A 23248-nucleotide genomic window follows, 5' to 3' on the forward strand; every position below is an offset into this window, starting at 1 on the left:
ACCTGTTGCCAAAAACCTCCCTCTGAGTCACTTCGAAGAGACTGGCCTGAAAGTGCTAAAAATGACCCCTCTTCCTCCTCCTCCTCCTCCTCCTGGGCCACCTCCTCTTCCATCATCGCCCTAAGTGTTTCTCAAGGAGACATAGAAGTGGTATTGTAACGCTGATAACGGTGTCATCGCCACTGGCCATGTTGGTGGAGTACTCGAAACAGCGCAACAGGGCACACAGGTCTCGCATGGAGGCCCAGTCATTGGTGGTGAAGTGGTGCTGTTCTGTAGTGCGACTGACCCGTGCGTGCTGCAGCTGAAACTCCACTATGGCCTGCTGCTGCTCGCACAGTCTGTCCAGCATGTGCAAGGTGGAGTTCCACCTGGTGGGCACGTCGCATATGAGGCGGTGAGCGGGAAGGCCGAAGTTACGCTGTAGCGCAGACAGGCGAGCAGCAGCAGGATGTGAACGCCGGAAGCGCGAACAGACGGCCCGCACTTTATGCAGCAGCTCTGACATGTCGGGGTAGTTGTGAATGAACTTCTGCACCACCAAATTCAGCACATGCGCCAAGCAAGGGATGTGCGTCAAATTGGCTAGTCCCAGAGCTGCAACGAGATTTCGCCCATTATCACACACCACCAGGCCGGGCTTGAGGCTCACCGGCAGCAACCACTCGTCGGTCTGTTGTTCTATACCCCGCCACAACTCCTGTGCGGTGTGGGGCCTGTCCCCCAAACATATGAGTTTCAGAATGGCCTGCTGACGTTTACCCCGGGCTGTGCTGAAGTTGGTGGTGAAGGTGTGTGGCTGACTGGATGAGCAGGTGGAAGAAGAGGAGGAGGAAGCCGAGAAGGAGGAGGTGGCAACAGGAGGCAAAGAATGTTGCCCTGCGATCCTTGGCGGCGGAAGGACGTGCGCCAAACAGCTCTCCGCCTGGGGCCCAGCTGCCACTACATTTACCCAGTGTGCAGTTAGGGAGATATAGCGTCCCTGGCCGTGCTTACTGGTCCACGTATCTGTGGTTAGGTGGACCTTGCCACAGATGGCGTTGCGCAGTGCACACTTGATTTTATCGGATACTTGGTTGTGCAGGGAAGGCACGGCTCTCTTGGAGAAGTAGTGCCGGCTGGGAACAACATACTGTGGGACAGCAAGCGACATGAGCTGTTTGAAGCTGTCTGTGTCCACCAGCCTAAATGACAGCATTTCATAGGCCAGTAGTTTAGAAATGCTGGCATTCAGGGCCAGGGATCGAGGGTGGCTAGGTGGGAATTTACGCTTTCTATCAAATGTTTGTGAGATGGAGAGCTGAACGCTGGCGTGTGACATGGTTGAGACGCTTGGTGACGGAGGTGGTGGTGGTGGTGTTGGTGGTACATCCCCTGTTTGCTGGGCGGCAGGTGCCAACGTTCCTCCAGAGGCGGAGGAAGAGGCCGAGGCGGCAGCAGCAGAATAGGCCGAGGCGGCAGCAGCAGAAGAGGTAGCAGGGGGAGCCTGAGTGACTTCCTTGGTTTTAAGGTGTTTACTCCACTGCAGTTCATGCTTTGCATGCAGGTGCCTGGTCATGCAGGTTGTGCTCAGGTTCAGAACGTTAATGCCTCGCTTCAGGCTCTGATGGCACAGCGTGCAAACCACTCGGGTCTTGTCGTCAGCACATTGTTTGAAGAAGTGCCATGCCAGGGAACTCCTTGAAGCTGCCTTTGGGGTGCTCGGTCCCAGATGGCGGCGGTCAGTAGCAGGCGGAGTCTCTTGGCGGCGGGTGTTCTGCTTTTGCCCACTGCTCCCTCTTTTGCTACGCTGTTGGCTCGGTCTCACCACTGCCTCTTCCTCCGAACTGTGAAAGTCAGTGGCACGACCTTCATTCCATGTGGGGTCTAGGACCTCATCGTCCCCTGCATCGTCTTCCACCCAGTCTTGATCCCTGACCTCCTGTTCAGTCTGCACACTGCAGAAAGACGCAGCAGTTGGCACCTGTGTTTCGTCATCATCAGAGACATGCTGAGGTGGTATTCCCATGTCCTCATCATCAGGAAACATAAGTGGTTGTGCGTCAGTGCATTCTATGTCTTTCACCGCTGGGGAAGGGCTAGGTGGATGCCCTTGGGAAACCCTGCCAGCGGAGTCTTCAAACAGCATAAGAGACTGCTGCATAACTTGAGGCTGAGACAGTTTCCCTGGTATGCATGGGGGTGATGTGACAGACTGATGGGGTTGGTTTTCAGGCGCCATCTGTGCGCTTTCTGCAGAAGACTGGGTGGGAGATAATGTGAACGTGCTGGATCCACTGTCGGCCACCCAATTGACTAATGCCTGTACCTGCTCAGGCCTTACCATCCTTAGAACGGCATTGGGCCCCACCATATATCGCTGTAAATTCTGGCGGCTACTGGGACCTGAGGTAGTTGGTACACTAGGACGTGTGGATGTGGCAGAACGGCCACGTCCTCTCCCAGCACCAGAGGGTCCACTAACACCACCACGACCATGTCCACGTCCGCGTCCCTTACTAGATGTTTTTCTCATTGTTATGGTTCACCACAACAACAAATATATTATTTGGCCCAATGTATTGTATTCAAATTCAGCGGGATATAAATTTGAGGCCTAGTATTTAGGCGCTGGGTGACCGGTATGGATTTAGTGACAGAATTAGACTTGGAAATGCACAGAAGCGTGTGTGTGAAGTTATTCTGAATGACCCTATGTGCACCTTCAATATGATCTACCCTTTTAGGGATAGATTTCAAATAGCTCTGATATAGCAGAAACCACTAAATTATGAAATTGCTAAATTGGGAATTGTATTTCAACCCAGAACAAAAAATGTGCTTTGACGGACACTAAATAACTTTCCCAGCCACAACAGGACAGCGGTAACGAGAGATTTAGCGGGATATAAATTTGAGGCCTAGTATTTAGGCGCTGGGTGACAGGTATGGGTTTAGTGACAGAATTAGATTTGGAAATGCACAGTAGCGGGTGTGTGAAGTTATTCTGAATGACCCTATGTGCACCTTGAATATTATATACCCTTTTAGGGATAGATTTCAAATAGCTCTGATATAGCAGAAACCACTAAATTATGAAATTGCTAAATTGGGAATTGTATTTCAACCCAGAACAAGAAATGTGCTTGAACGGACACTAAATAACTCGCCCAGCTACAGCACTAAGGACAGATTTAGCGGGATATAAATTTGAGGCCTAGTATTTAGGCGCTGGGTGACAGGTATGGGTTTAGTGCCAGAATTAGACTTGGAAATACACAGTAGCGGGTGTGTGTGAAGTTATTCTGAATGACCCAATGTGCACCTTGAATATTATATACCCTTTTAGGGATAGATTTCAAATAGCTCTGATATAGCAGAAACCACTAAATTATGAAATTGCTAAATTGGGAATTGTATTTCAACCCAGAACAAGAAATGTGCTTGAACGGACACTAAATAACTCGCCCAGCTACAGCACTAAGGACAGATTTAGCGGGATATAAATTTGAGGCCTAGTATTTAGGCGCTGGGTGACAGGTATGGGTTTAGTGCCAGAATTAGACTTGGAAATACACAGTAGCGGGTGTGTGTGAAGTTATTCTGAATGACCCAATGTGCACCTTGAATATTATATACCCTTTTAGGGATAGATTTCAAATAGCTCTGATATAGCAGAAACCACTAAATTATGAAATTGCTAAATTGGGAATTGTATTTCAACCCAGAACAAGAAATGTGCTTGAACGGACACTAAATAACTCGCCCAGCTACAGCACTAGGGACAGATTTAGCGGGATATAAATTTGAGGCCTAGTATTTAGGCGCTGGGTGACAGGTATGGGTTTAGTGCCAGAATTAGACTTGGAAATACACAGTAGCGGGTGTGTGTGAAGTTATTCTGAATGACCCAATGTGCACCTTGAATATTATATACCCTTTTAGGGATAGATTTCAAATAGCTCTGATATAGCAGAAACCACTAAATTATGAAATTGCTAAATTGGGAATTGTATTTCAACCCAGAACAAGAAATGTGCTTGAACGGACACTAAATAACTCGCCCAGCTACAGCACTAAGGACAGATTTAGCGGGATATAAATTTGAGGCCTAGTATTTAGGCGCTGGGTGACAGGTATGGGTTTAGTGCCAGAATTAGACTTGGAAATACACAGTAGCGGGTGTGTGTGAAGTTATTCTGAATGACCCAATGTGCACCTTGAATATTATATACCCTTTTAGGGATAGATTTCAAATAGCTCTGATATAGCAGAAACCACTAAATTATGAAATTGCTAAATTGGGAATTGTATTTCAACCCAGAACAAGAAATGTGCTTGAACGGACACTAAATAACTCGCCCAGCTACAGCACTAAGGACAGATTTAGCGGGATATAAATTTGAGGCCTAGTATTTAGGCGCTGGGTGACAGGTATGGGTTTAGTGCCAGAATTAGACTTGGAAATACACAGTAGCGGGTGTGTGTGAAGTTATTCTGAATGACCCAATGTGCACCTTGAATATTATATACCCTTTTAGGGATAGATTTCAAATAGCTCTGATATAGCAGAAACCACTAAATTATGAAATTGCTAAATTGGGAATTGTATTTCAACCCAGAACAAGAAATGTGCTTGAACGGACACTAAATAACTCGCCCAGCTACAGCACTAAGGACAGATTTAGCGGGATATAAATTTGAGGCCTAGTATTTAGGCGCTGGGTGACAGGTATGGGTTTAGTGCCAGAATTAGACTTGGAAATACACAGTAGCGGGTGTGTGTGAAGTTATTCTGAATGACCCAATGTGCACCTTGAATATTATATACCCTTTTAGGGATAGATTTCAAATAGCTCTGATATAGCAGAAACCACTAAATTATGAAATTGCTAAATTGGGAATTGTATTTCAACCCAGAACAAGAAATGTGCTTGAACGGACACTAAATAACTCGCCCAGCTACAGCACTAGGGACAGATTTAGCTGGATATAAATTTGAGGCCTAGTATTTAGGCGCTGGGTGACAGGTATGGGTTTAGTGCCAGAATTAGACTTGGAAATACACAGTAGCGGGTGTGTGTGAAGTTATTCTGAATGACCCAATGTGCACCTTGAATATTATATACCCTTTTAGGGATAGATTTCAAATAGCTCTGATATAGCAGAAACCACTAAATTATGAAATTGCTAAATTGGGAATTGTATTTCAACCCAGAACAAGAAATGTGCTTGAACGGACACTAAATAACTCGCCCAGCTACAGCACTAAGGACAGATTTAGCGGGATATAAATTTGAGGCCTAGTATTTAGGCGCTGGGTGACCGGTATGGATTTAGTGACAGAATTAGACTGGGATATGGCCAAAAAATAAACAGACTATTGCTGGTTAAATGCACTTGGTGTGACAGCTTCACCCTGATGTAGGCTTTAGCCAAAAAACAACCACACCATTGAGGGTTAAATGCACTTGGTGACAGGCGCAGCTTGCCCCTGATTTAGTATATGGCCAAAAAATGAACAGACTATTGCTGGTTAAATGCACTTGGTGTGACAGCTTCACCCTGATGTAGGCTTTAGCCAAAAAACAACCACACCATTGAGGGTTAAATGCACTTGGTGACAGGCGCAGCTTGCCCCTGATTTTGTATATGGCCAAAAAATGAACAGACTATTGCTGGTTAAATGCACTTGGTGTGACAGCTTCACCCTGATGTAGGCTTTAGCCAAAAAACAACCACACCATTGAGGGTTAAATGCACTTGGTCGCAGCTTGTGCTGGCGCACCACAAGACACAAAATGGCCGCCGATCACCCCAGAAAAATGTGACTGACAAACGGTCTGGGCAGCCTAAAAACAGTGAGCAATTGAGGATCAGCAGCTCAATGATCCACAGCTGCAGATCGATCAGTTAATCAAGTCCTTTGGAGGAGTTAATCTGCCTAATCTCGCCCTACTGTCGCAGCCGCAACCTCTCCCTACGCTAATCAGAGCAGAGTGACGGGCGGCGCTATGTGACTCCAGCTTAAATAGAGGCTGGGTCACATGGTGCTCTGGCCAATCACAGCCATGCCAATAGTAGGCATGGCTGTGATGGCCTCTTGGGGCAAGTAGTATGACGCTTGTTGATTGGCTGCTTTGCAGCCTTTCAAAAAGCGCCAAGAAAGCGTCACAAAAGCGCGAGGAAAGCGACGAACACCGAACCCGAACCCGGACTTTTACGAAAATGTCCGGGTTCGGGTCCGTGTCACGGACACCCCAAAATTCGGTACGAACCCGAACTATACAGTTCGAGTTCGCTCATCCCTACTCGTGAGCCCCTTCAAACGGAGCTCACGAACGGACCGACGAACGCTAGTGTGAAACTAGCCTAATACTGATGGTCTCTCAGGTTCTTTCACACTTGCGTTTTTCTTTTCCGGCATAGAGTTCCGTCCTAGGGGCTCAATACCGGAAAAGAACTGACCAGTTTTATCCTAATGCATTCTGAATGGAGAGCAATCCGTTCAGGAGGCATCAGTTCAGTCCCTCTTACGTTTTTTGACCGGAGAGAATACCGCAGCATGCAGCAGTTTTCTCTCCGGCCGAAAATCCTGAACACTTGCCGGATCCAGCTTTAAACTTATATTGAAATGTATTAGTGCCAGATCCGGCATTAAAATTGCTGCATTGACGGATCCGTTCTTCCGATCTGCGCAGACCTTTAAATCTGTGAAAAAAATAAACACCGGATCCGTTTTTCCAGATGACACCGGAGAGACAGATCCGGTATTTCAATGCATTTGTCAGACGGATCCGCCTGACAATAGATACAAATAAATATTTTTGTGCAATTTCTGACTGATTGAATTAATTTTTTGATGTAAAATTGAAAAACAAGGGGACTTGGGTAATAATCTTGATGCATCGTGATGCATCGCCGAATCGAATCGAATCGTGGACTTGATAATCGTAATCGCATCGAATCGTGAGACGAGTGAAGATGCGCAGCCCTAGTATGTACACAGTGACCTCACTTTGTTCAGGTGCAATGCTACATTAGAGCCCCTACAGTATCTCCTGAGTGACACAGTGAATCCAAACTATGAAAATATATGACATATATAGATTATGCACTGTTGGCTATGCTCTGCACATTTTCTTCTTGTAGATTTATATCAGCTTCTAACTTCAGCTGCTCTTTGAAAACTGTTGGCTCTTTAATATGTGGAACATCAATTCTGGAACCTGCCAATATTTTCAAATCTCCCTAAAAAGTACATCTTGCCATCGGCACAATAGATAAAAACTACAAAGTAAATATGTCCTGATACAGCCAAAATATCAAATACGACCTCGGGGGAGAAGGACTTCTTCCTGCTGCTTCGTTCCAGTGATTTAAAGGACAAGACCACCTTTCTTGAACCCTGCACAGTTAACTGCATTGAGGAGGTGACTGCTGATAAGAGCAGACTCTACCTATATTCTGTACTGTGTAGTAAACTCCTATGGGCCACCTGGCTTCTTCTTAAAAAAAATACAATAAAAAATTAACAAATATAATAAAACTTTTTAATGATACTAATTATAATAACATGAATAAATAATAATAATAATAATAATAATAATAATAATAATAATAATAATAATATTTTGCTCTCTATAATGGTGGGGGAATCAATTATTATTATTTTTGTGCAAATGTTTTAAAAAGGGGTAGCATTACATAGCTGAAAACATTCTGCCACAATGTCTGCCCCTTCACCATCCTAGACCACCAAGGATATTATCATTTATATTTTCATCATTACAGTTTATGCTTTCACCACTACAGTAACATTATCATTGATCTGATCACCATTATAGAGAACAAAAGAGTGTTTCTTCAGGGAGGAACAAAAATACCATGATTTGCCTGATTTGAGTCAGATAGGATTTTTTTTCCCCCCGAAAAAAGGAAGATAATTGGCTTCTACCTCACTGGGCTTTTTTGCCTTCTTCTGGATCAACCTGCAGGATGACAGGCCGAACTGGATGGACGGATGTCTTTTTTCAGCCTTATGTTACTATGTTACTAAATATTTATTTTAATTATTATTATTAATATTATTATTATCATTACCATCTTTTAGCACTCTCATATGTACAGTAGGGATATGTGTATTTACTGTTCCAACATCAAACACCATCTGAACTACTGTTAGTTATCCTTTCAACACTCTAGATCACCAGGGGTATTGTCTATATCATTCTAAGCCAAATGGAATCTTACTTCTATCCTACACAGAAATATTTTTGCCTTTCAACCACCACAGACCATTATATGTATTGTTAGCTATCCTTCGTACACTCTAGAACACCAAGGGTATTGCCAATATCAAACTACATCATCTTTCAGAGAAAATCCAAAGGGCCTTTTGCTCTTGTCCTACATACATGGCCTCCATTCTAACATCGGTGAGGTCTCTAGAAGTCAGGCCTCCACCAATTAGAGATCGATGGCATGTCCTAATAGTATATCTGTGGAAGAAGCATTCCTTCGTGAAGCTTTATTGGCACATTTGAAGGAAAAAATATATATCTCTCTGCATACAGCAAAAGAGAATAATAAAGTATCAGTATAAACCATTGTAAGTGGATAAAATATGTTGCAAAGCAAGGAAAATGCTAATTCTAAGCACTAAAAGTCTCAAACGTAAAACTGGTGGGGAAAAAAACTGTGACTGAGTTGTGGGAATCAATATGAAAAGATTTTATATCAAACAGGCTCATTTAGGAAATAATTTATCATCTGTATTTTTTCTAATGCGAAATTAAAAGTGAAATCGATAACAGAATCAAATAGAAAATTAGAGGACAAATGTCTTCTCCCCTCACAGGCTCTGTGTTTTATAATAGACAATCCACCAAGTATTGATTTTGGTATTACAGTAATAGCTGAAAAAAAAGATTAAAATCAATAATTTTATTTCCTGTAGATCAACGTTTGAAACCTATTTAATAAGATGAACCATGCAAAGCCTGGGTAGACATGGAGGGCAATTAGCAGAATGAAAGCGGCAGCTTAAAGAAGCAATAACAGCAAGATTACTGTTATCCATTATGATAGAGCAATGGAGAAATCTGCCAACATGGCTGAAATTCTAAGAGGATCTAAAGGGTTATTCTGTAAATACATTCTGCCCAACATCTATGTCCTCAGCGACCATGCCCTGTGCATGAGCTGTAATTCTGAAGGGGGCACCATTGGCCTTGAGTGTGGTGTGGGCACTTGTAACTTCTACCCCCAATCAAACATTGGTGTCCGAGCCTATTAAAAAGACAGCATTGATAAATTGGGCAATGTATGGCTGTATTACTTGGCTGCTATATATCAGTAGACGTTACTGCATGGATCTAGGACTAGTAGTTAACTTAATTTTGACTCTGCAATCCCCCATGGTTACTAAAGCTTGCAGCATGTAGGCTATTGTTAGAGCAGGGCATGAGGTTGAAGTGCATGCCATGAAGATATCTCTCTAATATACCTCTACTAGGAACTGGGTTGCCTTCTGTTGCACCTTTAGGCTACAGATAACAGAATTTCCTAAAATTAGTTTCCGTCCGATTTGTCCAAATTGTACAAGCACTACAATTCATGGAGCAACCGACTCTACCGGAGTAGAAAATACTTTAAATGCCTGGAAACGTCTCTGCTCTAGAAAAATTCTCCCAAATTGAATCTCGAGAAATTCTTATTGTAGCAATTCTGGTCAAATTTTTATTCTAATGAATCGATTTGTTTGTGTCTACTTTAGACACAATTGGAGAGACTAGGTCCCCCCCCCATTAGACTCTGATAGACCAGTCCAACCCTAACTAACTAACTTACCTAATGCCAACCCTGTCTGAAACCCCCAATGCTTAGTTAAGCTGGTAGTATAGGAAAAAGGGGAAGCAGTGCATGCCATGAAGGTTTAAGGATGCCTGAGAGCCAAAGCGTTTGACCATCACAAGTCAATAATGTTGTCCCCTATGAATGATACAGATGAAAACAAGGGCCTGCAAGGAATGAAGGACTCAAGGTAATTTGCCCATTAATTCCATCAAGTAAACATTTTGTTTTGAATAGTAACCATTGCTTATATAGGTTTTTAAAAACAAAAAAGTTTATTTTCATGATAAGAAGACGCAAAAACATGGTAGACCAAAAATCTAAAAAAAAAACTTGCAACAAATACCCACTATGGATATTGAATTAACTGCTTTAACTTCACAACTGTACAGCAGGCAGTCCTGGTCCTTGTGAATGAAATGCATATTTATATTTATGACCAATACATTGTGTTTTAATGAATAACTACCGTAGTTATCTGTAATGAAACCTCTTTAAAACAAATCTCTTTAAAATGACCCTTTCCAGGTGGTTGCCTCACAAAGGTTTCACTGTGACTAATAATCTAATTAAATGTTGCCTTCACTTTTTTTTATGTTGTCTCACAGGATCATCTATTAGTCAACATCAACCCTAGGCTCTGAAGGACAATGAGTTGTCCAAAAATGTTCCATCCATTGGCAGCTTATCTTTCCTATTTTGTGCCAAAAGAAAAAAGTTGATTTTTTGCCACCAGTATGTCCTGAATATAACCTCTTCTAACAGGTTGGGTAGGTCCACCACCACTTCTTCTTTCTAGCATGGACTGATATGTTCTTCTCGTGGAGGTCTTTACTAATGGATAGAAAAGAACCTCTCCTAGCAGCATGGCATAAGGTTTTTTGAGACCCTAGAGCGTAGGACTGAGTTGGGTTTTAAAACCTATTACTTCTCCAGAACCTATATAACACTACTGTACTGTTTTATGACTGTATCCTACATCTACCTCATCAATACCAGATCCATGATGTGAACTAACACCACTTTTTACTCTTCTCATAATACTCAATGTGCCAGGGGAATCCATGTTGAGCGGCTCAATAAAGTTCTAAATCCAGAAGCATAATGGTTGAAGAACAATTCTCTGTACTTTTGCAACATAAGGATTTAATGAAACATGTGGATGCAAATGATAAATTCCCGGGTGATGTCAACAGAAAACTGTCAATTATCACAGCCGACAGCTCGTACCCGAAGCCAGCACTGAAAACATCTGCAGCTTTGTTCTTGAAGCTTACAATGTAGATTAGATTTCTTAAAGCATTTACATGGAAACCCTGTGGAATAATTGTATTTATCCATTTAAAAGCCCAGCGGAAGATTGTTCGGCTCCTGTTGTTTCTGGCTGTGTCGAAGTCTTTTCTCTATAGCAATGGTGATGGGAAGGTTACACGTCTAAACAGTTTACATGCGATGAGAACTTGTCTTCTGCTCCTCCCATCATAAAGCAAGTAGATGACTTGAGCAACTCCATCCGTCTCATATACCGAATCAATCCAATGCTCGTCAGACTACAGAATACAATGAGCAAATCCATACCGTATATGTTGTGATTAGCCCAAAGCAAATCACATGCAACTCCCCCTAATGGAGGGAGGATCTCAAATCAATCTGGATAAACTTGAATGAGGTTGATATCTTGACCACCAATACTGCTAGAGCAATGGCAACAGGTTACCTTTTCACAGTAATATTGACAACCTACCTGTTGCTTGTCCATGATATTGGATGTTGTAGCAGTTGTGCCCATCCCCATCCAATTTTTTGCAAATTTCGGCTGCTTTGCATCCATTTAGGCCTGGCTTAGATGATAACTTTACCCTTACAATACATGGATTCAGAGGAAACCACTGAGAGAGCTGTAGTTTACTTGGGATCTGATGCTTTTGAAACATAGATACTGTAGACAATGTTCGGTTTTGTTTCAGGGCAGGTCAAGGGAAGGAAGGATATATGATGGAAATGGCATCAAATGGCAACAGGGATAATTGGCATGACTGGCACAGACTGGAGATCTACAAAAGATGCACCAGAATTCTGGCTTACCTTGCACCAAAAATTGGCATACATGCCATATGCCAAATTTATTGGCCCACATTACAAATATGAATATATTGGCATAAATTGTGCCAAACTTCTGCGCCATTTGGCTCACATTTGGTGCTATATGATACATCTACTGTTGGAAAAGCGTACTATATCAAGTTTATCAAGGGGATTGACTTAGCAGGAAAAGTGTGCCTCTGCATTAAAGGAGGTACAATGTCCAAGATCCAACATAGAACACCAAAATTGTGCCAAAATTTGGGTTCAAAATTGTGTTGCAAAGTAAGCCAGCCAATAGCTGTTGTAACATGTGTCTATCCCTGTACCACATTTATTGTCCAGCCTGAGCCACTGTGGTAAAGTTAGCACATCTTCAGACCACCTGGTGTAAATTTATGCAGCCTACAGTCTTAGTAAGTCTTCCCCATTGAGTTTTAGACAGTTTTTACATAACACTACTTTTCGGGAAAGTACCTAGAAAATTGACGAGGCTAAGAAGAGCCAGCTGTATTAACGGTGTGCCCCATTATTTTGGTGTAAAGTAAATTAGCCAAGAGGTGGCCTAAAGAAAAGTGTGCAAGGCTACTTTCACATCAGCGTTTTGGTTTCTGGTTTTGAGATCCGGCAGAGGATATCAAAACAGGACCAAAATGGTTCAGTTCGATTTAATTCATCAAAATGCATCCTTTCCATAAGGATAATTTTTTTTAGGATCCGAAAAAACTGATCCGACACCATTGTCTTTAGTGACTGGTCTGGTTTGTTCCGTTTCGATGACTGGACACAGAACCGCAGCTTGCAGCGGTTTTGTGTCCAGTCACAAAGTGGAATGCTGATGGAACGGAATGCATCCTGATCATCCTGAACGGAGTATAACTCAATAATATGAATTGGGATAAAAAAGAACCTCAAAACTGGAATGCCAAACGCTGATCTGAAAGTAGCCTAACGTACTACATCTACTAGGAACCTTGTTATCTTCTGCTGAACCTTGAGGTCTAATATGAAAGACAAGGTCCCTGACTGATTCTTGAGTAGACCAGTCCAACCTATTACATTTCCAAAAAGTTGTCACCCAGGCCATATTCCCTTTAGTCTGAAAGTAATATCTGGATCAGCAGTCTACTGTATATTTATAGGCAATGAGTAGTGACATTACACCACAGCTCGAAAGCGCCAAGACATCACAAGAAACACTGCAGAAAGACCCTGGCATCTTCAATATTCCACATTTTTTGAGCTTTTGGAGAAGGTAGAATGTCATTATCTATTTTTCCCCTGAGAACTTTCCCAGGATCCAATGAGAGAATTAAAATGTAATCAAGGCTGAGCTTTAATTATAAGTGCAAATTGATTTAAAAAGTCTTCAACCCTCCAAGCGCCACCACCTACGATGATTTCACCATCCGCACTCAGGTTGGCAATTTCGGAACGTTTCAGAGTAAATGAATTATGACACAAGTCTGGGAAGGCAGCGGTGAGACCTGATACTTTACATCTGGCTCTGCACATGACCTGAATGCCGAGAAGTCTTAACCATTGTCACAAAGAGAAATATCTTCTTCTTTTTTTTTTTTTTTCGTCAAATTCAGCCCAAGCTTCGGATGCGAGATGAAATAAAAAATCTATTACATTGTAAAATTTGAGAATAATAGAATTTGATATTCAGGATTTGATAACCATGTCCACTTGGTACTGCAGTCCCAGTGACTGCGATGGCGCTGCAGTACCAGACACAACCTATGGGAGGTTGTGTCGCTGTTTCTAAAACAAAAAAAACATCTTTTTTCTCATCCTCTGCAATTCTGTACTTCAAATTAGAAAATATTTCCTTTATTCTTTGCAAGAACATGACTATACACTGCCTATCTTTGGAGACCAGTGGTCATCTTCTCCTGAGTTAAAGGGGCTGTGTCACTTCAGAAAATAGAGTAGCATTTATCATGAAGGGAAAGTTAATACAAGGCACTTACTAATGTATTGTTATCATCCATATTGCTTCATTTGCTGGCAGGATTCATTTTTCCATCACATTATACACAACTTATTTCCATGGTTCTGACCACCCTACAATCCACCAGCGGTGGTTGTGCTTGCACACTATATGGAGTTGTCAATAGAAGTTAAAAAAAAAACTTATGAAATCCTTATAATTGTATTTCAATATACCATAGAAAAATTGGGCAAAAAAAAAAAAAAACACTGAAGCAACAAACTTTGTGAAAACCTAAATTTATGTCAGTCTCAAAACTTTTGGCCACAAATGTATGAGAATATTTAGCCAGGAACAGAGAAGACCTAGATGAGGGGGTGATGATTTTCCAATGGGCTAGGATTTTTTTCTTAAAACAGAGAGTTTTTTTTATCATAGCAAAAAATGCAAAGTGCCTCCTCAAAGAGCAAAAAAAAAAAAAACTAAACGTATTTATCTGATTGAAGTTACAGTCTGTTACTTCCAATCCCCCCATACAGATGTGTCCTCAGCTCGGCCAAGCTCGCATTTGGTTTTAATGGGCAGAAGATAAAAACCTGCCGCCTGGCAAATCTGCCATCAGCGTATCTCCTTCGAGAATAAGAATTCTACATGCCCAATCTTTTCTTCCCTTGTGTCTGCTGAACAAAGTGTTGGATGGTGGACATCTTCTAAGACATCTAGACCTTAGTTGACTTTTTTTTTTTTTTACAATACAATTGCAAAATATTGTGATTTTTTTAATGACAATATTTAACTAAAAAGCTTTTCCAACCAGAAACTACTTGTTTAATAAAACCATAAAAATTCAATGGGTACTCAAAGCTAACATTAGAATGTCCTGCATCGGAGATCCTAGAACCATGCGGTAATAAGTGTGTATATTATGTGTCTGGAAGTAGGGGTATCTGCAATCCGCCTCCTAAATGACTCCTCAGACGTTATCAGGGGCGGATTGACCATAGACTCTACAAGGAAAGTTCCCAGTGGGAAGGCCACCCAAGCCCTCCTCAGGGCCACCAGCTGGGTACATAATGATCTGATTCTCTACGCACCCGGCCAGCAGCCGCAGGTGTCCTCCTGAATTCAACTGTATTTATGTCCTCAGGACAGTGGTACAGTTGAATACTATGCAGCAGGTGGCAGAATTTTGTGCTGCACTGTGGTATTTGGTTCAGCTGGGGCAGTATATGCTATGGACTATGGACTATGGTATTGCGGGCCCTGCCTAATTATCTTGCCCGCTGTCTGTCAGTTTGGACCCTTCTTAAAGATGGGGCACTTTTATGGGGTTTTTTCAGGGTCACTTTTAGTTCCTAAGCCGCGCCTGGACGCTATCTACATGCTTACACTGCAACGCTATCTTTAGATTGGCTGGATTGCAGAGAGTCTGTCTATCTGTCTTTTCACTATGCAGCAGTCTGGAACATTGGGTCAAACCCAGATGACAACCCTGTTTTAGGTACCTGGACAACCATGTGGGTTGTCACCAGCATTCCAGGAAACAAAATTGCCAACATTTCTATACCAGAAGAGAACTGACCTGAGATATAGACAGACATAGATAGATAGATAGGATAGATAGATAGATAGATAGATAGATAGATAGATATGAGATAGATAGATAGATAGATAGGAGATAGAGATACTGTAGATATGAGATAGATAGATAAATAGATACTAGATTAATGGATGGATAGATAGATAGATAGATAGATAGATGATAGATAGATAGATAGATAGATAGATAGATAGGAGATAGAGATAGATAGATAGATAGATAGGAGATAGAGATACTGTAGATATGAGGTAGATAGATAAATAGATACTAGATTAATGGATGGATAGATAGATAGATAGATAGATAGATAGATAATAGATAGATAGATAGATGATAGATAGATAATAGATAGATAGATGATAGATAGATAGATAGATAGATAGATAGATAGATAGATAGATAGATAGATTTTTGGAAATTGGAGGAGAATACATTTTGGTTTTGGAAATCTGCTTGTCTCCACTCTTTAGTCGGGCATCATGCAGGGTTTACTTGGGGCCACCAAAACAGAGGATGTGAATCTGAAGTTCACCCACCACCTGTGCAGACCATTCTCATATCCATATATCATTACATCATCATATTTGTAGTTATCTTTGTACACACAGGACGTTTCATCTGGTGATATCAACCCACATATCCACATCCATAATGCAAGGTAAGTTTTATGAATTTTTCTTCCCCATTCTAATCAGGTGCAGCGCTCAGGAGCCCGGGAATGTAGAAGAGCATGTCCCATGGATTCTTCAACGTTTTCAAAAACAATTATATCTGACAAGTGTAAAACGACACGGCGCGCGGCTGATGGCGGATGCGCTTGTCTCCATGTGTCGATGCAAATCGAGCAGCATCAAAATGCATAAGATACACAGAAGGTCTCGAAACGGAAAGCCAGGCGCACATATTTATAGCCGTTATTTGCTTTTACTTCTGTTGTTGCCTTGTTTTCATGCAAAGAGTTACAGAAATTAGGACTCAATCCATGATTAACCCCTTAACCCTTACTCCTGCTAATAAAATATTGCAGGGTGACATTACTCCCTGCTAGTAAGACATTGTAGAAGGACATTTCTCCCTGCTAGTAAAAACATTGCAGGAGGACATTACTTCCTAATAGTAAGACATTGCTGGAGGACATTAATCCCTGCTAGTAAGGCCTCATGCACACAACCGTTTTTTTTCACGGTCCGAAAAAACGGGGTCCGTGGGTCCGTGATCCGTGACCGTTTTTTCGTCCGTGGGTCTTCCTTGATTTTTGGAGGATCCACGGACATGAAAAAAAAGTCGTTTTGGCGTCCGCCTGGCCGTGCGGAGCCAAACGGATCCGTCCTGAATTACAATGCAAGTCAATGGGGACGGATCCGTTTGAAAATTGAGCCACAGTGTGTCATCTTCAAACGGATCCGTCCCCATTGACTTACATTATAAGTCTGGACGGATCCGCTTGCCTCCGCACGGCCAGGCGGACACCCGAACATAACTTGAAGCGTCCCCATCACCATGGGAACGCCTCTACGTTAGAATATACTGTCGGATATGAGCTACTTCGTGAAACTCATTTCCGACAGTATATTCTAACACAGAGGCGTTCCCATGGTGATGGGGACGCTTCAGGTTAGAATACACTGCAAACTTGGTACAAGACTGCCCCCTGCTGCCTGGCACCACCCGATCTCTTACAGGGGGATATGATAGCACAATTAACTCCGTCAGGTGCGGCACCTAAAGGGGTTAATTGTACTATCATATTCTCCTGTAAGAGATCAGGGCTGCCAGGCAGCAGGGGGCAGACCCCCCCCCCTCCCCAGTTTGAATATCGTTGGTGGCACAGTGTGCGCCCACCATCGCCCCCCCTTCCTCCCTCTATAGTTAAAAATCGTTGGTGGCACAGTGTGCGCCCACCATCGCCCCCCCTTCCTCCCTCTATAGTTAAAATTGTTGGTGGCACAGTGTGTGCCCACCATCGCCCCCCCCTTCCTCCCTCTATAGTTAAAAATCGTTGGTGGCACAGTGTGCGCCCACCATCGGCCCCCCCTCTCTCTATAGTAGTAACAACCATTGGTGGCAGTGTGCGGCCTCCCATTCCCCCCCCCCCCCATCATTGGTGGCAGCGGAGTTCCGATCGGAGTCCCAGTTTAATCGCTGGGGCTCCGATCGGTAACCATGGCAACCAGGAAGCTACTGCAGCCCTGGTTGCCATGGTTACTTAGCAATAGTACAATAGTAGAAGATTCATACTTACCTGCTTGCTGCTGCGATGTCTGTGACCGGCCGGGAGCTCCTCCTACTGGTAAGTGACAGTTCTTTAGCAATGCACCGCACAGACCTTTCACTTACCAGTAGGTGGAGCTCCGGCCGGTCACAGACATCGCAGCAGCAGGCAGGTAAGTATGAATCTTCTACAATTGTACTATTGCTAAGTAACCATGGCAACCAGGGATGCAGTAGCTTCCTGGTTGCCATGGTTACCGATCAGAGCCCAGCGATTAAACTGGGACTCCGATCGGAACTCCGCTGCCACCAATGATGGGGGGGGGGAAGATGGAGGGGGCGATGGTGGGCGCACACTGTGCCACCAACGATTTTTAACTATAGAGGGAGGAAGGGGGGGGCGATGGGCACACACTGTGCCACCAACGATTTTTAACTATAGAGGGAGGAAGGGGGGGCGATGGGCACACACTGTGCCACCAATGATTTTTAACTATAGAGGGAGGAAGGGGGGGGCGATGGGCACACACTGTGCCACCAACGATTTTTAACTATAGAGGGAGGAAGGGGGGGGCGATGGGGCACACACTGTGCCACCAACGATATTCAAACTGGGGAGGGGGGGGGTCTGCCCCTGCTGCCTGGCAGCCCTGATCTCTTACACGGAGAATATGATAGTACAATTAACCCCTTTAGGTGCCGCACCTGAAGAGGTTAATTGTGCTATCATATCCCCCTGTAAGAGATCGGGTGGTGCCAGGCAGCAGGGGGCAGTCTTGTACCAAGTTTGCAGTGTATTCTAATCTGAAGCGTCCCCATCACCATGGGAACGCCTCTGTGTTAGAATATACTGTCGGAAATGAGTTTCACGAAGTAGCTCATATCCGACAGTATATTCTAACGTAGAGGCGTTCCCATGGTGATGGGGACGCTTCAAGTTATGTTCGGGTGTCCGCCTGGCCGTGCGGAGGCAAGCGGATCCGTCCAGACTTATAATGTAAGTCAATGGTGACGGATCCGTTTGAAGATGACACACTGTGGCTCAATTTTCAAACGGATCCGTCCCCATTGACTTGCATTGTAATTCAGGACGGATCTGTTTGGCTCCGCACGGCCAGGCGGACGCCAAAACGACTTTTTTTTCATGTCCGTGGATCCTCCAAAAATCAAGGAAGACCCACGGACGAAAAAACGGTCACGGATCACGGACCCACGGACCCCGTTTTTTCGGACCGTGAAAAAAAACGGTTGTGTGCATGAGGCCTTACTAGCAGGGATTAATGTCCTCCAGCAATGTCTTACTATTAGGAAGTAATGTCCTCCTGCAATGTTTTTACTAGCAGGGAGTAATGTCATCCTGCAATATTTTATTAGCAGGAGTAAGGGTTAAGGGGTTAATCATGGATTGAGTCCTAATTTCTGTAACTCTTTGCATGAAAACAAGGCAACAACAGAAGTAAAAGCAAATAACGGCTATAAATATGTGCGCCTGGCTTTCCGTTTCGAGACCTTCTGTGTATCTTATGCATTTTGATGCTGCTCGATTTGCATCGACACATGGAGACAAGCGCATCCGCCATCAGCCGCGCGCCGTGTCGTTTTACACTTGTCAGATATAATTGTTTTTGAAAACGTTGAAGAATCCATGGGACATGCTCTTCTACATTCCCGGGCTCCTGAGCGCTGCACCTGATTAGAATGGGGAAGAAAAATTCATAAAACTTACCTTGCATTATGGATGTGGATATGTGGGTTGATATCACCAGATGAAACGTCCTGTGTGTACAAAGATAACTACAAATATGATGATGTAATGATATATGGATGTGAGAGTGGTCTGCACAGGTGGTGGGTGAACTTCAGATTCACATCCTCTGTTTGGTGGCCCCAAGTAAACCCTGCATGATGCCCGACTAAAGAGTGGAGACAAGCAGATTTCCAAAACCAAAATGTATTCTCCTCCAATTTCCAAAAATCTATCTATCTATCTATCTATCTATCTATCTATCTATCTCCTATCTATCTATCTATCTATCTATCTATCTATCTATCTATCTATCTATTATCTATCTATCTATCATCTATCTATTATCTATCTATCTATCATCTATCTATCTATCTATCTATCTATTATCTATCTATCTATCTATTATCTATCTATCATCTATCTATCTATCTATCTATCTATCTATCTATCTATTATCTATCTATCATCTATCTATCTATCTATCTATCCATCCATTAATCTAGTATCTATTTATCTATCTATCTCATATCTACAGTATCTCTATCTCCTATCTATCTATCTATCTATCTATCTATCTATCTATCTATCTATCTATCTATCTATGTCTGTCTATATCTCAGGTCAGTTCTCTTCTGGTATTAGAAATGTTGGCAATTTTCGTTTCCTGGAATGCTGGTGACAACCCACATGGTTGTCCAGGTACCTAAAACAGGGTTGTCATCTGGGTTTGACCCAATGTTCCAGACTGCTGCATAGTGAAAAGACAGATAGACAGACTCTCTGCAATCCAGCCAATCTAAAGATAGCGTTGCAGTGTAAAGCATGTAGATAGCGTCCAGGCGCGGCTTAGGAACTAAAAGTGACCCTGAAAAAACCCCATAAAACTGCCCCATCTTTAAGAAGGGTCCAAACTGACAGACAGCGGGCAAGATAATTAGGCAGGGCCAGCAATACCATAGTCCATAGTCCATAGCAATATACTGCCCCAGCTGAACCAAATACCACAGTGCAGCACAAAATTCTGCCACCTGCTGCATAGTATTCAACTGTACCACTGTCCTGAGGACATAAATACAGTTGAATTCAGGAGGACACCTGCGGCTGCTGGCCGGGTGCGTAGAGAATCAGATCATTATGTACCCAGCTGGTGGCCCTGAGGAGGGCTTGGGTGGCCTTCCCACTGGGAACTTTCCTTGTAGAGTCTATGGTCAATCCGCCCCTGATAACGTCTGAGGAGTCATTTAGGAGGCGGATTGCAGATACCCCTACTTCCAGACACATAATATACACACTTATTACCGCATGGTCCTAGGATCTCCGATGCAGGACATTCTAATGTTAGCTTTGAGTACCCATTGAATTTTTATGGTTTTATTAAACAAGTAGTTTCTGGTTGGAAAAGCTTTTTAGTTAAATATTGTCATTATAAAAATCACAATATTTTGCAATTGTATTGTAAAAAAAAAAAAAAAGTCAACTAAGGTCTAGATGTCTTAGAAGATGTCCATCCAACACTTTGTTCAGCAGACACAAGGGAAGAAAAGATTGGGCATGTAGAATTCTTATTCTCGAAGGAGATACGCTGATGGCAGATTTGCCAGGCGGCAGGTTTTTATCTTCTGCCCATTAAAACCAAATGCGAGCTTGGCCGAGCTGAGGACACATCTGTATGGGGGGATTGGAAGTAACAGACTGTAACTTTAATCAGATGAATACGTTTATTTTTATTTATTTTTTTGCTCTTTGAGGAGGCACTTGCTATGATAAAAAAAACTCTCTGTTTTAAGAAAAAAATCCTAGCCCATTGGAAAATCATCACCCCCTCATCTAGGTCTTCTCTGTTCCTGGCAAAATATTCTCATACAGCTGTTGCCAAAAGTTTTGAGACTGACATAAATTTTGTTTTTTACAAAGTTTGTTGCTTCAGTGTTTTTTTTTTAGCTTTTTGCCCAATTTTTCTATGGTATATTGAAGTACAGTTATAAGGATTTCATAAGTTTTTTTTTTTACTTCTATTGACAACTCCATATAGTGTGCAAGCACAACCACCGCTGGTGGATTATAGGGTGGTCAGAGCCATGGAAATAAGTTGTGTATAATGTGATGGAAAAATGAATCCTGCCAGCAAATGAAGCAATATGGATGATAACAATACATTAGTAAGTGCCTTGTATTAACTTTCCCTACATGATAAATGCTACTCTATTTTCTGAAGTGACACAACCGCTTTAACTCAGGAGAAGATGACCACTGGTCTCCAAAGATAGGCAGGGTATAGTCATGTTCTTGCAAAGAATAAACAAAATATTTTCTAATTTGAAGTACAGATTTGCAGAGGATGAGAAAAAACATGGTTGCTTTGTTTTAGAAACAGCGACACAACCTCCCATAGGTTGTGTCTGGTACTGCAGCGCCATCGCAGTCACTGGGACTGCAGTACCAAGTGGACATGTTTATCAAATCCTGAATCTCAAATTCTATTATTCTCAAATTTTACAGTGTAATTGATTTTTCATTTCATCTCGCATCCGAAGCTTGGGCTGAATTTGACGGAAAAAAAAACAAAAAGAAGAAGATATTTCTCTTTGTGACAATGGTTAAGACTTCTCGGCATTCAGGTCATGTGCAGAGCCAGATGTAAAGTATCAGGTCTCACCGCTGCCTTCCCAGACTTGTGTCATAATTCATTTACTCTGAAACGTCCCGAAATTGCCAACCTGAGTGCGGATGGTGAAATCATCGTAGGTGGTGGCGCTTGGAGGGTTGAAGACTTTTAAATCAATTTGCACTTATAATTAAAAGCTCAGCCTTGATTACATTTTAATTCTCTCATTGGATCCTGGGAAAGTTCTCAGGGGAAAAATAGATAATGACATTCTACCTTCTCCAAAAGCTCAAAAAATGTGGAATATTGAAGATGCCAGGGTCTTTCTGCAGTGTTTCTTGTGATGTCTTGGCGCTTTCGAGCTGTGGTGTAATGTCACTACTCATTGCCTATAAATATACAGTAGACTGCTGATCCAGATATTACTTTCAGACTAAAGGGAATATGGCCTGGGTGACAACTTTTTGGAAATGTAATAGGTTGGACTGGTCTACTCAAGAATCAGTCAGGGACCTTGTCTTTCATATTAGACCTCAAGGTTCAGCAGAAGATAACAAGGTTCCTAGTAGATGTAGTACGTTAGGCTACTTTCAGATCAGCGTTTGGCATTCCAGTTTGAGGTTCTTTTTTATCCCAATTCATATTATTGAGTTATACTCCGTTCAGGATGATCAGGATGCATTCCGTTCCATCAGCATTCCACTTTGTGACTGGACACAAAACCGCTGCAAGCTGCGGTTCTGTGTCCAGTCATCGAAACGGAACAAACCAGACCAGTCACTAAAGACAATGGTGTCGGATCAGTTTTTTCGGATCCTAAAAAAAATTATCCTTATGGAAAGGATGCATTTTGATGAATTAAATCGAACTGAACCATTTTGGTCCTGTTTTGATATCCTCTGCCGGATCTCAAAACCAGAAACCAAAACGCTGATGTGAAAGTAGCCTTGCACACTTTTCTTTAGGCCACCTCTTGGCTAATTTACTTTACACCAAAATAATGGGGCACACCGTTAATACAGCTGGCTCTTCTTAGCCTCGTCAATTTTCTAGGTACTTTCCCGAAAAGTAGTGTTATGTAAAAACTGTCTAAAACTCAATGGGGAAGACTTACTAAGACTGTAGGCTGCATAAATTTACACCAGGTGGTCTGAAGATGTGCTAACTTTACCACAGTGGCTCAGGCTGGACAATAAATGTGGTACAGGGATAGACACATGTTACAACAGCTAT

This window comes from Bufo gargarizans, chromosome 11 (genome assembly GCF_014858855.1).
Source record: "Bufo gargarizans isolate SCDJY-AF-19 chromosome 11, ASM1485885v1, whole genome shotgun sequence".
Lineage (NCBI taxonomy): Eukaryota > Metazoa > Chordata > Amphibia > Anura > Bufonidae > Bufo > Bufo gargarizans.